Source organism: Saimiri boliviensis, chromosome 9 (assembly GCF_048565385.1).
Source record: "Saimiri boliviensis isolate mSaiBol1 chromosome 9, mSaiBol1.pri, whole genome shotgun sequence".
NCBI lineage: Eukaryota > Metazoa > Chordata > Mammalia > Primates > Cebidae > Saimiri > Saimiri boliviensis.
The window spans coordinates 1,486,333-1,501,481 of NC_133457.1; positions in this window are offsets into that span (position 1 = coordinate 1,486,333).

Sequence of the window (15,149 nt, forward strand, 5' to 3'; positions counted from 1 at the left end):
GTGCCTGGAGAATTTGCAGCCTGTCAATCCTCCCAGACATTTCAAATTTAAGCTTTGATTCAAGCAAGAGCACGAGCGAGCTGCACAGCCATCAGCTTGACATTGAAAGACAGTATAATCCAACACTGAAGGACAAAAGGAATCTAACAGAAAGATGCTGCGGAAGGCATCATTCTCTACATTGACACAGTGTCCACCTTACCCACACCCGTGGGGAAGCGTTTATTGTTGCTATCAATGTCAAGAAAAGCTGCATCCCTAAATAGTTGCTTTGTTTGTAAATGTGAACATAGTGAATTCTATACCTATTTGGTTTACATCTTTGTTATGGCTGCTAGGAATTTTTTTTGTGAGCAGGGGAAGGAGTGTTTCTCTGTCACCCAGGCTGCAGTGCAATGGCCGATCTTGGCTCACTGCAACCTCCACCTTCCGGGTTCATGCAGTTCTCCTGCCTCAGCCTCCCGAGTAGCTGGGATTACAGGTGCCCGCCACCACATCCAGCTACTTTTTGTATTTTTAGTAGAGACGAGGTTTCACCAGGTTGGCCAGGCTGGTCTCGAACTCCTGGCCTCAGGTGATCCACCTGCCTTGGCATCCCAAAGTGCTGAGACTACAGGTGTGAGCCACCATGCCCAGCCGGCTGGTAGGAATTTTTAAGCCAAATTTATATCCCACGTCTAAAAACTCTGCAAGGCCAGATGTCTGCAATATGCCTTTTGGTATAGTATGCTCACTCCTTGCTTTATTAGTTTCCCACCCATTTCCTTCTTTGTTAACTGATTTCTACAGCTGCGTATTTTAACTTTTCCTTCATTTATCATACTGTCTCTAACATCTTACAGAATCAGGTGCCAAGTGAATGAATGAATGAATAGTAGCCTTTTTATGAATTGGAGGAGGCATGTGACACCCATTCCAGTCTCTGAATCTCAATCAGAGAAAAGCCCAGACTCAATCAACAAGGCAGTGTTTATGGGAACCCAGTAATTAAAAGACAGTAGCAACACAGCAACTAGCAAAACTGCAGTATGGTCAGAAAGTGTGAATGATGACCTCCCGTTAGCAAAGAGAGGAACTTCAATGATCACCCCAGAAAGCACCTGAACCATGCTGGGGGCCCTGCCAATGAGAGGAGAACTTTGAAGGACTGAGTTTCCATTGATGATGCCAGTAAATGCTCGAATCTAAGCCTTCTATTAGCAGGACCCGCACATTCTTGAATCCATCCTTCCAGATTGCTGTGTCCTTTAAAACACAACTATATACATGTCAGAGCAGGCTATGTTTGTGCATTGGTTTGCCTCAGTGACTTTCAGCGTGTAGCTCCAGAGCACAATTAAGCTTTTAGGTACGAAGTTGATCCTGTGTCTACAAGTTATTAAGTGATTTCACTTTCAAGGACCCCCTTAACGTTCCCCAAGCTACCCCTGTTCAAGTCATTCAACTTTTTTATTGTTGATTCAGTAACACAGACCTCGCACAGCCAGGCTGATTGGTCTGTTCTAAGTGGTCAGCAGAGGAAAGGGACGCATAAGAAAAAAGTGAAATTTGGATGGGGGAATCATAGGAGAAGAGGTCTCGTCAGAGTCTGACTCAGACTGTGGAAGGAAATCCACTCTAAATTCTGTGCTCAGGGGTCCGCCATTTGGATACTGACTGACAGACTGAGGAGCACTTTACCCCATGCCTATGCAGTGATTGAAGCTTGAGGATACGTGGTCACTCCAACACTCTTTCTAAATGATCATAACTGCCATGGAAATTTTCCTATGCTACAGGGAACATCTGTGGAAGACCTTCATGTTTCTGAATCAGTCAGCCAACGAACAAACATTTAAGCGTCATCATCCATGAGTTCATTATTGTGGTAAGTTTATGGGTGAGACCCCTTCCTCCCCCGACACACAAACCAAGACGTGATTGATGCCTTCAAATAACTCACTCTTCAGTTGAAAATATAAGCGTATTACAAATTATGGTAGACATATGATCAAAGCATTTAGTATTAATACAAGTTCAAAGAAGGAATAGGGCACTGAGAGTGGGCTTTGTTAGAGTAGAGATAGAACTTTAGAACTTGAAGAGCAGGTAAAATGTAATGATGAGCATAAAATGACAGGACTTATTCCAGTTTGGGGAAAAGAGGAGGTAAATTGTAGACACAAGTAGCTGTAGTAGTTTTGAGCTAATACCAGCGTTCTCACATGTCTGCGGTTGACTTATGAGCTACCATCAGATTCTCCAGGAAAGGAAGAACAGTCTTTCCAAGACCACACAACTTAAACCGTTTTGCAGAAGCAGTTTCAGGATTTACTTTATTTGTTTACCTGTTGGACTTGATTTGATTATTTTCCCTTCCAGGTGGGTCTTACTTTCCCAGTCACATTTTGGGCTGCAATATTGAAAACACATTTATTGGGGTTGGTTAAAAAAAATGTTCAAAATATATTTCCTACATCTTTTTTAATGGAAAGTATCATCCTTCCAGGTAGCTGTGCTGCGAGCACTGTTTATGACTCGCTGTACTGGAATGAGGGTACATCTTCTAATTATAAAAGTAATGTAACGTAGCTCCATTTTCCCCAGTCTACTTCCGGCTACCTGGGAGACCTTCATTTTTCTTGGAGATGGTGATGGAATTATCTAAGGAATGGGGGAATACAGCTTATCCTTGGGGACCGGGGCAGGAAGATAATTGATTCATAGCAAGCAGACAGTCTCAAAGCAGCCAGAGATGTTCCCGAAGCCACTAGAACTAGATGGAGCCCTACATTCTCCATTCTCCTGTCAAGCTAAGGGCTTTAGAAACGCCAGGGAGAGGGACGCAGACATTCTGTGTCTTTATAATAAGTCTCCCGTCTTATTGCCTGAGACATTTTGCTCTCTTGAGGACACAGGGCCTGCTTCTCAGCCTTTTCCAACTGAGCTCTTCCTTCTCTACCCCCCACTTCCATTAAGATGGTTTACTGGGATTCGAAAGAGCAAGCTGCCACATCAAGCTTTTTATTTTCTCTGAATGCCCTCCCTCCCTCCCCTCCAATCTCATTTAGACCTTTTCCCTTTTCTGCCCCTTCCCCACCTCCCCACCCTTGTCTTCTTCAGTCATCCGTTATTACCCACGGGATCTCTTTCTATAGGTCTTCAGAGAGCAACGATTCCTGGATTACATTTTGAAGCAAAGCATTAGAGACTCTAACTCAATCTCAATTACTATTTGGCACTACGTTTTATGAGCGAAAAATGCAATAAAAGAGTGATTTCTAAATTTAACTAGCCTTGTGTAATGCAATTATTTATTGCAGCAGGCTATTGTTTAGGTATCACCTGAGCTATCGGTTAGCATGAAAAAGGCAGTGTACAGGAAGCCCTAGAAATCGATCATTATCGAAAGTGGGTAATCAAATATCTAATTTGTTTCCATGAATTTTCCTCCAATAACCGTGCGGCATATCACACAGTGTACCAGTGGGCTATAATTCAAATCCACATATCAAAACTGGAACAGACCCTAGCAGGAAATGCAAAGACGTGACTTTCTCATTCTGTTGTTGGAAATGCTAGGAGAGACGATGAATGCAGAGTAAATTACGTTTTTCTCCCACTCACCCGCCCTCGCTTTGCTCCCTCCCCTAATAACCATAAGCTGAAACCACTTAGGACTACAATTATCTGTCATCATTATTGCCCTTATTATGACTAGGCCACTACCCATTGCAAATGACGCTTCTGAAAATGAAAGACGCTCTTCAGAGAGATTTTTGTTTGTTTGTTTTTAGCTTTATAGGCTCCTTCAGGCACAATGGGGGAGGATGTTGGGGGAGATGGAAATTCAGGCCGGAAGACAATTAACGAGCACAGCTTCACTGCACAGTAACATCAAATCATACAGCAATTAGAGCGCTGCAAAACCCCTGGTTTGGTTTCACGCACATTTAAGGATGAAAACATTTAAGGATGAAAACCGATAGGTACACTGAGCTGATGCTGGACTGCAGATGAAAAAATCAAAGAGGTAAACATTGTAAAATTTCATTCTCTGCCTAATCACATATCTGGAATGGTGATTTGAGCTAAGAGTATTTTCAGTCTGTGCACAAGAAAATTCACCTCTCTCCTCAAGCCTTATGAATTGCTAGAGGACTGTCCACCATTCCTCTTCCTCCACATTAAATATAAAACATTAATTTTTGCCAAAAATACATTATACTTGTCAACAAATAACTCATTATTCCCACAGATTATCTAGGCCTTGATTGTGAAATCCAGAAAAGAAATAATTGTAGCTTCAAAAAAAAAAAAAAAAGCAAGATGAAGATATTTTTTGATTTGTTTGTTTATTTGTTTTGAGTTCCAGTCTTGCTCTGTCGCCAGGCTGGAGTGCAATGGCGCGATCTCAGCTCACTGCAACCTCTGCCTCCCGGGTTCAAGCGATTCTCCTGCCTCAGCCTCCCAAGTAGCTGGGACTACAGGCGCACACCACCATACCCCGCTAATTTTTTGTATTTTTGGTAGAGACGGGGTTTCAACATGTTAGCCAGGATGGTCTAGAGTGTCTCACCTCATGATCCACCCACCTCAGCCTCCCAAAGTGCTGGGATTACAGGCGTGAGCCACCGCGCCCAGCCGCTGAAGATGTTTTTAAAAGTTGGAGAGAGGCCGGGCGCGGTGGCTCAAGCCTGTAATCCCAGCACTTTGGGAGACCGAGGCGGGTGGATCACGAGGTCAAGAGATCGAGACCATCCTGGTCAACATGGTGAAACCCCGTCTCTACTAAAAATACAAAAAATTAGCTGGGCATGGTGGCACGTGCCTGTAATCCCAGCTACTCAGGAGGCTGAGGCGGGGGAATTGCCTGAGCCCAGGAGGCGGAGGTTGCGGTGAGCCGAGATCGTGCCATTGCACTCCAGCCTGGGTAACAAGAGCGAAACTCCGTCTCAAAAAAAAAAAAAAAAAAAAAAAAAAAAGTTGGAGAGAGCCACCAATTCTTGTATTGTTGAGCTTTACCATGCAAAAGAAAGTTACCTTTATCTTATGAACATGCCAGTATAGACTACATGACCTGCCAAATACTCATTTTCTCTTGACTTTTTTTTTGTACTTGAGTGTCTTTGTCTTGAACAGTTTTTTGTTTTTTTTTTTTTGAGACGGAGTTTCGCTCTTGTTACCCAGGCTGGAGTGCAATGGCGCGATCTCGGCTCACCGCAACCTCCGCCTCCTGGGTTCAGGCAATTCTCCTGCCTCAGCCTCCTGAGTAGCTGGGATTACAGGCACGCGCCACCACGCCCAGCTAATTTTTTGTATTTTTTTTTTAGTAGAGACGGGGTTTCACCATGTTGACCAGGATGGTCTCGATCTCTTGACCTCGTGATCCACCCGCCTCGGCCTCGCAAAGTGCTGGGATTACAGGCTTGAGCCACCGCGCCCGGCCTAGCAATAATCTTAAGTTATTAAGTCAGCAACGGCAGTGGACCGGCTAATACTGTGTACTTCAGAAGCTGACTTTCCTGACTACAGGCAGTACTCAAAACTGGCAGGCCTGTACCTTGGGGGAGGGGTATGCCCTATAAAATGTAAGGAGCAGAGGAAATGTGCATTTTCAGGAAGGGGGCAGATTCAAGAAGGGTGACAGATCTGTCTCTGTTCCCAAAGTCACCACTCAGGTAAGTGGATGGTCCAGTGAGAGTCCAGGGGTATTACTACAGCAGAGGTCCCCCGACATGGAAAATACGAAGACTAGTATGTAAATGTTTTCCCAATACTAAACACAACGCCAAGGCATAATCTATTAAAAAAAAAAAAAATACAGGCCCAGGCAAGGTGGCTCATGCCTGTAAACCCAGCACTTTGGGAAGTCGAGGCTGGCAGATCATGAGGTCAGAAGATCGAGACCATCCTAGCCAACACAGTGAAACCCTGTCTCTACTAAAAACACGAAAAATAGCCAGGGGTGGTTTCACACGCTTGTAGTCCCAGCTACTCAGGAGGCTGAGGCAGGAGAATCGCTTGAACTCAGGAGCCTGAGGCTGCAGTGAGCAGAGATTACTTCGCTGCACTCCAGCCTGGGCAACAGAGCAAGACTCTGTCTCAAAAAATAATAATAAATTTTTTAAAAAATGACTAGATAAAAAACTTAAATGTCTACATGTGAAGAAAACATATATACACAGTTGATTCTCATTCTTCACAGTAGTCATGTCTGAATTGGTGAATATTGAACCGTTGTTCCCAGGAAAACAGAGCGCTGCATTCCTACAAGCCTCAGATCCCAACATTTTTATCAACCAATTGATACTTTGTTTTGTGTGTGCTTCCGTTTAAAGACACCTTTCTTATTACATGTTGTTGATTCATTAACATTTGACTAATGCCCACCAGCACGGTAACGGTAACGCATGCCTGAATGAAGCTTACCCAACACAAGGCACAGACACAGCCTTCTGGAGCTTAGGGTCACAAGGCATCACTTCAACACGATGCTTAGGGGCTATCTGAAACAATGAAGCCACCAACAAAAAGCAAAAACTGTGGAAAATGTGGCACTAAACAGACCAGGAAGAAAAGCCACATGTTTACCGTATGACAGAATAAATGAGGATAAAGCATCCTTGTTCTGCCTCAGCCGGGAACACACGTGTCAAGCAACACACACTTTTCACACCTCTGTGCATGTCCACTCAGAGCCAAAAAGTACAATAGATACTGATGTCGAGTTAGAAATAAATTTTGGTGGGTGGGCACGGTGGCTCACGCCTACAATCATAGCACTTCGGGAGGCCGAGGCAGGCGGATCACAAGGTCAGGAGATCGAGACCAGCCTGGCCAACATGGTGAAACCCCGTCTCTACTAAAAAATCCAAAAAAATTAGCCGGGCGTGGTGGCACTCTCCTGTGGTCCAAGCTACTCGGGAGGCTGAGGTGGAAGAATCACTTGAACCCAGGAGATGGAGGTTGCAGTGAGCCGAGATTGCGCCACTACACTCCAGCCTGGCGACAGAGCAAGACTCTGTCTCAAAAAAAAAAAAAAAAAAAAAAAGGAGAAATAAATTTTGGCGAGCAAACTTGCAAATACAGAATCCATGAATAATGAGGATTAACTGCACACACAAAAATATACATAAATATTTCAAAGGCAAATGACAAAATAAGAACAAATCCTTCACATAAGTCAGATAAAAGATGTATTCATTATTATGTAAGAAGACACCGCAATTGAAAAGAAAAAGCGAATATCCCATGCTGTGGTTTAGACACGGTTCGCTTGGCCCCGCCAAGTCTCATGCTGAAATGTGATCCTCAGTGTTGGTGGTGGGGCCCCGTGGGAAGTGTTTGGGTCAAAGGGGCAGATTCCTCATGAATCGTGACACCTCAGATTCCTGGTGCTGTCCTCACGGAAATGAACGCTCTATTAGTTCCACCCAGAACTGGTTGGTAAAAAGAGCCTGGCACCTCCCTCTGCTCTCTCTTGCTTCTGCTCTCACCATGTGACATCTGCACACTCCGGCTCCCCTTTCCCTTCGGCTATGGGTGGAAGCAGCCTGAGGCCCTAACAGAAGCAAATGCTGGTGCCAAGCTTTTTGTACAACCCACAGAAACTAAGCCAAATAAGCCTCTTTTCTTTTATTTTTGTATTCGCTTGTTTGTTTGTTTTGAGACAGAGTTCTGCTCTGTGGCCACACTGCAGTGCAGTGGCGCGATCTCGGCTCACCGCAACCTCCGTCCCCAGGTTCAAACAATTCTCCTGCCTCAGCCTCCTGAATTACAGGCACGCGCCACCACGCCCAGCTAATTTTTGTGTTTTTAGTAGAGACGGGGTTTCACCATGTTGGCCAGGCTGGTCTTGATCTCTTGACCTTGTGATCCGCCTGCCTCAGCCCCCGCAAAGTGCTGTGATAACAGGCTTGAGCCTCTTTTCTTTTTGAATTACCCAGCCTCAGGTACTCCTTTATAGCAACACAGAGACATCCCAGCAGAAAAAAGTTTTTTAAAAGCCAAGAGACTTATTCAAGCAACTCATGCTTAAAGAAATGCACATGCTTTCCAGAGAAAGAAAAGTCTTTGCAACTTCTAAATGACACAACATCCCTTCTTTATATAATCTTGTGCATTGAGGGTAGGAGTATAGCCAGGCATGATTATTCCAGAAAGCTATAGGCAAACCTTTAGAAAATCCATCTCGTTTAACCAGTAATTCCGATTTTAATAGTAAACCTAAGGACAGAAGTTAGGGATATGTGCAAAGATACACAGTCTGTCCATTGATATTCTTTTGCATTTTTTAACAATAGTGAGGGGAGATAGAGGGAAATCTTGTATTTCTAAAAACAAAACACTCTGGGAGGCCAAGGCGGGCAGATCACCTGAAGTCGGGAGTTCTAGATCAGCCTGGTCAACGTGATGAAAACTCCTGTAGTCCCAGCTACTTGGGAGGCTAAAGCTGGAGAATCGCTTGAACCCGCGAGGCAGAGGTTGCAGTGAGCCGAAATCACACCACTGCACTCTAGCCCAGGTGACAGTGAGACTCCATCTCAAAATAAATAAATAAATAAATAAATAAATAAATAATTATATATTTTCAGAAATGAAATACTATACATTTTAAATGATGTTAAATTATGCCTTGATACGATACAGTAGGTATACTTTCATGTATGTGATTTATTTTAATTAATTTAAAAATACATATTATCATGGAGAATTGTTCACAATATATAAGTGAAAAAAAAGTATAAAACAATATTCACAGTATCAACCCATTGTTGTGGGCCCACAATATATTCACCAAAATGTTAACAGCTATTATCTTTTAAGGGAAGAAATATTGGCATTTCTTAAAAGCTACCGTGTTTATTTTCTAGTTATTTCTACAATTACCATGTATAGCTTTTGAAACAAAAAACATTGCAACATGAATATCATACATCTGCAATAATCTTAGCATTCTCAGTTTTAAAAGGAAAGCTGATCCTTTCCTCAGTACTTGCAAGATAGGTAAGCATTTTCAGTCTCAAGGAATCAGTTGAGCTAAACAGATTAATTGGTTTGATAAGAAAAATGACCTTTTATGGCTAGTTTATCAGAAATTGTGGCTCTCTTCGTATTTTGCTTTCCTGCCTTCAGACAGACGCCCCATTCCCTTTGATTTGAGCTGTGGAATCTCAGGCTGTAGGCTGAGCTTCACACACGTGGGATAACACATGTGTATGATTACACGGTAAGTGGGATCTTCCTGCTCTCTGCGTAGAGCATAATGCAATCTAGCGGTTCAGTGTGCTGTGGGGCTTTTGTCACTTTGCGGTGTGTGGCTGGCAGCTCTTCACTACAAGGTTACCAGTTTAGCTGTTGGTGAAGGTGTGGTAATAAAAGATGTAGCCTTGTGCTCTCACCATATGGAGCTGTTCTACAGAGTGTATGCCCTGCCTTTCACTATTAATAAAGCCATGCTGCTTTTTCCTCCACGCTGTTAGAGCCTCTTTAACAGAGGATATCTAGGTTTCTATGCACGTATTCTGAGAGTCGAAGCTTCTCCTCTGTGTCAACCTTGCTGGGCATAATCTATACCTTAATTTTAAAATCTAGAGTCATCGATTTTTATGTCAATATAATTAGCCCTCCATATCCACTGGTTTTGCATCCACAGATTTAACCAACTAGATGGAAAATACTTAAAAAAAATAAAAAACAAGAATATAACAAAAAATAATACAAACTGTAAAAACACTAAAGTATAACAATTACTTGCATAGCATTTACAGTGTATTAGATATTATACTTAATCTAGAGATTATTTAATGTCTGTGAGAGTGTGAGCACAGGTTTTATGCAAATACTACATCATTTTATGTAAGGGACTTCGTCTTTGCCTTGGAGGAACGTTTTATCCAAAGGGGAGTACACCATCTTCCTGGGTTAATACCTTCTCCTTGCGGGCACTCTATCTTCCCTGTTTATCTCCCAGGCTGCATATTCCTTTCTGTTGAGACACTGAGAACTTACCTCAGAGCTTTCAGGGTTAAGGTTTATCGGAATAAACACTCTCAGACATCTGCCTGGCTGACACATACAGGTAGCCCATGAGCATTTTCCTAGACTCTCCTGAGCCCAAACTCTCAAGCTCTAAGGACATTTCCGCCCCTGGGTGGGCTCTCCTCCTCAAGATGCCTAAAAACCTGTGGATGCTGAGTGTATTTATTAAGACCATATGGAAAGATGCTGAGAAATTTTCTCTCCAACCAAATACTAGCAGGTGGCATGTATACCCAGATCTGGAAAAGTTGGTATTTTTGTAATTGATTTGGTGGCTGGGGGATCGCTACAATATTATGTGTTGTTGAAATAAAATGTTTAACTGGGCACAGTGACTCACACCTCTAATCCCAACACTTTGGGAGCCCAAGGCAGGCAGATCACCTGAGGTCAGGAGTTCAAGACTAGGCCTGGCCAACTTGGCAAAACCCCCATCTCCACTAATATACAAAAATTAGCCGTGTGTGGTGGTACACACCTATAATCTCAGCCACTCAGGAGACTAAGGAGGGAGAATCACTTGACCCTGCTGGGAGGTGGAGGTTGCAGTGAGCCGAGATCGCGCCACTGCACTCCAGCCTGGATGACAGAGCAAGACTCTGTCTCAAAACAAGAGGAGGGAGGGAGGGAGACAGAGAAGGAACAGGATTGAAAAAGAAAAAAAAAAGAAATGCAAAGAATCAAATAGATAATGACAGAGTAAGATGTCGGCATCCTTATATACAGAAGTCAGAGTAACTCAGTGTAATAGACACAGCTTCAGAGTCAGGCAGGCGAGATTTTATCTCCTGTTCCACTACTTACTAGTTCAGTGATACTGGGTGTGCTGCTCCACCTCTCTGAGCAGTTTTATAAATGAAGGGGCCAACGAAATACTACCAAGCTAAGTAAATTACAGTAAGATTAAATTAGATAATACACACAAACTGTGCAGGAACTCAGTCATACCTTTTAAATTTTTGAGTGACTTTAAAGGAGAAGAACTTTCTGCTTCACCTAGAGCTGCTGGTAGACGTACCAAGTAAGCTTTATGAACTAATTCATGTACCAAGTAAGCTTTATGAACTGCTGACATAATCACTGGGGTATTTGATGGGTGACGGACAAGGAACCGTTGATGGCGTGGAATTCATAGCCTCACAGTCTAGTAGAAAGGGACAAGCATATTAACAAATAAACATGGTCCATGGGATTAGACTATGATAGACGTATCACAGATGGAAACTTACAACAGAGGTTGATTAATGTCTGACTGATGTGTTCAGGTAGGGCTTCGAGAGAAGCTAAAGTGTGAGCTGCTTCTTAAAGCACAAATAAGTTCCTCGACGAGGCAGAAAGTGAGTTTCTTTAAATTATTTGATCATGAACAATGGATGGGAGCCCCTAATTTAGCAAAATGCTATGCACATGGTAGACACTCAACGAATATTGAATATGAATACCAACATGCTCGCCACATAGATAGCATAAAGGTACATAGGTAAGGCCAGGCACAGTGGCTCACACTTGTAATCCCAGTGCTTTATGAGGCTGAGATGTGAGGTTTGCTTGAGGCCGGGAGTTCAATGCTGTAGTGATCTGTAATCATGCCATTGCACTCCACTCTGGACCACAGAGCAAGACTATCTATAAAAAAAGAAAAAGGTAGATAGGTAGTGGGTAATAGTTTCACAAATCTCAACTACTGGCATGCAAAAAAACAAATCTTTTTTTCTCCCAAAAAGACCTATCTTTGTGTCTTTGTCGAGCCCCTGGTTTTTGAGGACGGAAATTTGATCTACTCACTTCCAGCTTATCATGTCCAGTTAATTTATTTTTTCCTCAGTCAATTAGAAATTCTATATTCTACCTCTTCCCCAGCGCTTTGCAACAATGCTCTTTCTTGTCTGTAAAATGGGACCAATTATACCCACGTTGGTGTTTTAAAGATATTTGTAAATCTACTACTACCAGAAACAGAGTATGCACTCCATAGGTGAGAACAGACGGCATTACCCTTCTTCACCTTGATGTAAGTCAAGGACACTCCTAGCACCCTCTAGTACCATTTTTTAAAAGTCCCATGTTTATGCTGGGAAAATAAGTTGTAATGGGTTATAGAATGGCACATAGAAAGTACAGTTTTCCTCCTACCCCCCATAACTGGATACCCAAACCCTGCATTTGCACTGCCTTTTCTCAGCCAAAGCTTCATTTATTATGCTGCTTGGAAAAGAACTAAGCTCCAGTCGACTTAGGTCGACTCTTTTAAAGTACAGCGTAATGAATCAAATTTGCTTAACACTTCTCTGAATAGTTACAAACTTTAAATCAATAGAATTTCAACCACAAAGATTTTACCTACTCATTTCACTGGATCCATTCAATATTTTTATGGAATACCCCGTAGTAGGGAAAACTTCTGAAATTTCCTAATGAGTCACTTAAACTTTCTGAACCCAAGAAGTCCAATATTAACAGAAATAAATTAGTACAAGGTCATTGGCTGTAATTTTGGCCAAAACTCCAAGATGATGATATTAGAGTAACCTTAAAGTCTGGCAAAGCAGTGGCATTCATAGATAACCCTAGGCAATATTAACAAACAGCCAAGTAACTATTTGTTTACACCATAACTAAGGTTCAGGGAGTAAGATTCATGTAACTACTTTGCAAGCCTCACAGTCTTCAAGTACTTAGTGTGTAACTAGGTGGTACAAGACCTAAATAGAGCCTGTTAAGTAATAATGACGATGAATGAAACTGTTGGGAAACAGAAAATGAGCCACAGCTGACAAATCCAGGAAACTCTTCTGCATTCACATTTTATTCAGTCACATGATGGTAAAGAGATGACTGTGGGGAGTGACCAAAATAATATTAGAACTTTGGGATTTTCTCCAGGTGCCACACAACTGTGGCTCAGCAGGCTCCAGGCATGAGAAATCTCCGGTTACATAAGTCTTTGTAGACTCATTGAGATCATGTTGAAACTAAATTTAAGGATGAGATCTTCCTTTATTTGCATGACCTGTCCTGCCTCACTCTTCCTTGCCCAGATTCCTTTTTCTATGACTCAGAACTAAAAGGGAGGAAAAAAAACAAATGGGACCAGCGCCTAGCTCAGGAGCTGTGCCTGCTGACGACCTAGCCCTTCCTGCCGTTTCAGCCCAGCACCTAACGATAGGATGATTTGACACTGGGCAAAGTTCTTTGAACCCGGATCTCCTTCTCATGTGTTCAAGGGAGAAAAACACTAAGTCCTACATAAATCAAACTTACTAAAGTCTAATAACTTGAGTCCTTAGGAAACCACACGGTATCGGTTGCAACCACTCATGTTTTTTCAAAGGGTGTGCAGTAAGAAACTAGTTCTTTTTTTCTCTCTCTTTCTCCTAGACCTATGAAGAGGAAGAATTTTAAAACAGAAAATAAGGGTGAAAGGTAAGCTCTATTTTATGATCCTTTACATAAAACACCCTTTACCATGAGAAGAAAACACACCTGCCTTCCTTTGCTCTTGCCTTTAAACTTGTTACCAGGTTACCGAAAAAATACTTCTGGATAAAATAACCATTTTGACGTGGAAGCAATTATGTCATCCAGGAATACATACACACGTTCGAACATCATCTGTTCTGTGGTAACAGCCTGTGAAAAAAGTGAAAAGGCTAAAATCTCAACCTAAATAAGAATCGGTTCAGCACTATAATTATTTGCAAGCACTGAACATGTAATACCCAGATACTCCTGCCGTAAAAAGGGGATGCTGAAAAAGTCATTGGTACCATACAGATCGGTTATTCTGTACTCCAAGTATTAAATTCTTTATTCAGTGTTGACTTATTAATGTTATGACATTCAAAATCTCCACATCTGTCCCTGTTGATTTAAGGGAGTCATTTGCTATAATTCACACCCGAGGTACCCTGAAAACAAAAAGAAGTGCCGATTGATGTCAAACAGAAACCAATTCTTTGTAGTACTTTAAAACAATTTCAGAACGTAATCTAACATTTTCCTGATCTAAAGAAATAGCAAGGAATAATGGGAATTTTTAAAGGAAAATACAGTCCAACATTCTCATCAGTATTTGCATCTTCTAAATATCAAGAGGATGAATTTTGGCTATAAGATATTCAAATTCAAGCAATCACTACTATGACAAAAATAAATTACCTCAGACATTTCTACATTATGCTTCAAAAATTGTTTGTTAAATTAGATGCCTGGAAGTTGAAAATATTTCTTTTTTCATTTAAACAAGATTTTAAAATGTCACTTCGTCCCCTTGGGCATCCCTTTAGAAGTTCATTTACATACTGTTGCTGAACTATTCGACATTTTGAAAGTACCAGCTAATGGCACCGTATTTATCACTGAAATAGTATCGTAGCTACACGATTCTACCCAATCTCATGATGTAACTAGGCATAGAAAGTTTCACTGCAGACAGGAAAAAGACTACAAATAATACCGAAAAGCATTTGTATTTCTAGGAGGCATGGTGGGTGACATTCTTTTGCGGACTTTTGCATTTTTAGTTCTCTCATAATGACAATTTGGCTGAATATGAAAATGTTGGCTCCTTCCGGCATGGTGGCCCACACCCGTAATCCTAGCTATGCAGGAAACTAAGGTGGGAGGATCACCTGAGCAGAGAAGTTTGAGGCTTCAGGGAGCCAAGCCTGGGACACTGCACTTCAGCCTAGGTGACAGAGTGAGACCTTATCTCAAAAAAGAAAAAAACGTGCTAACTATACCTTCTCAAATCCCACAGATATTATTCTATTGTGGGTTTTTTAATTATTATTTTTTACCATTGACATATTGGAAATCCAAAGCAGTTTGCATTTCAATCCTTTGTAGGCAAAATGTTGTTACTGCTCTGGTTGTTTAATGGGGCGGGGATGAGAGTGAGATGAAGGTTAGGAAAATGCCACAAAAATGTCCTATAGGAAACGGTGCAAGAATGTACCTGTGTGTTAGTGTTGCAATAGTCAAATGGGCAAACTCAGGTCTTTCTTCAGCTGAGAAATGGGTTAACTGCATTATATCTTTAACTTTTTTTTTTTTTCTTGAGATGGAGTCTCACTCTGTTGTTCAGGCTGGAGTGCAATGGTGAGATCTCGACTCACTGCAACCTC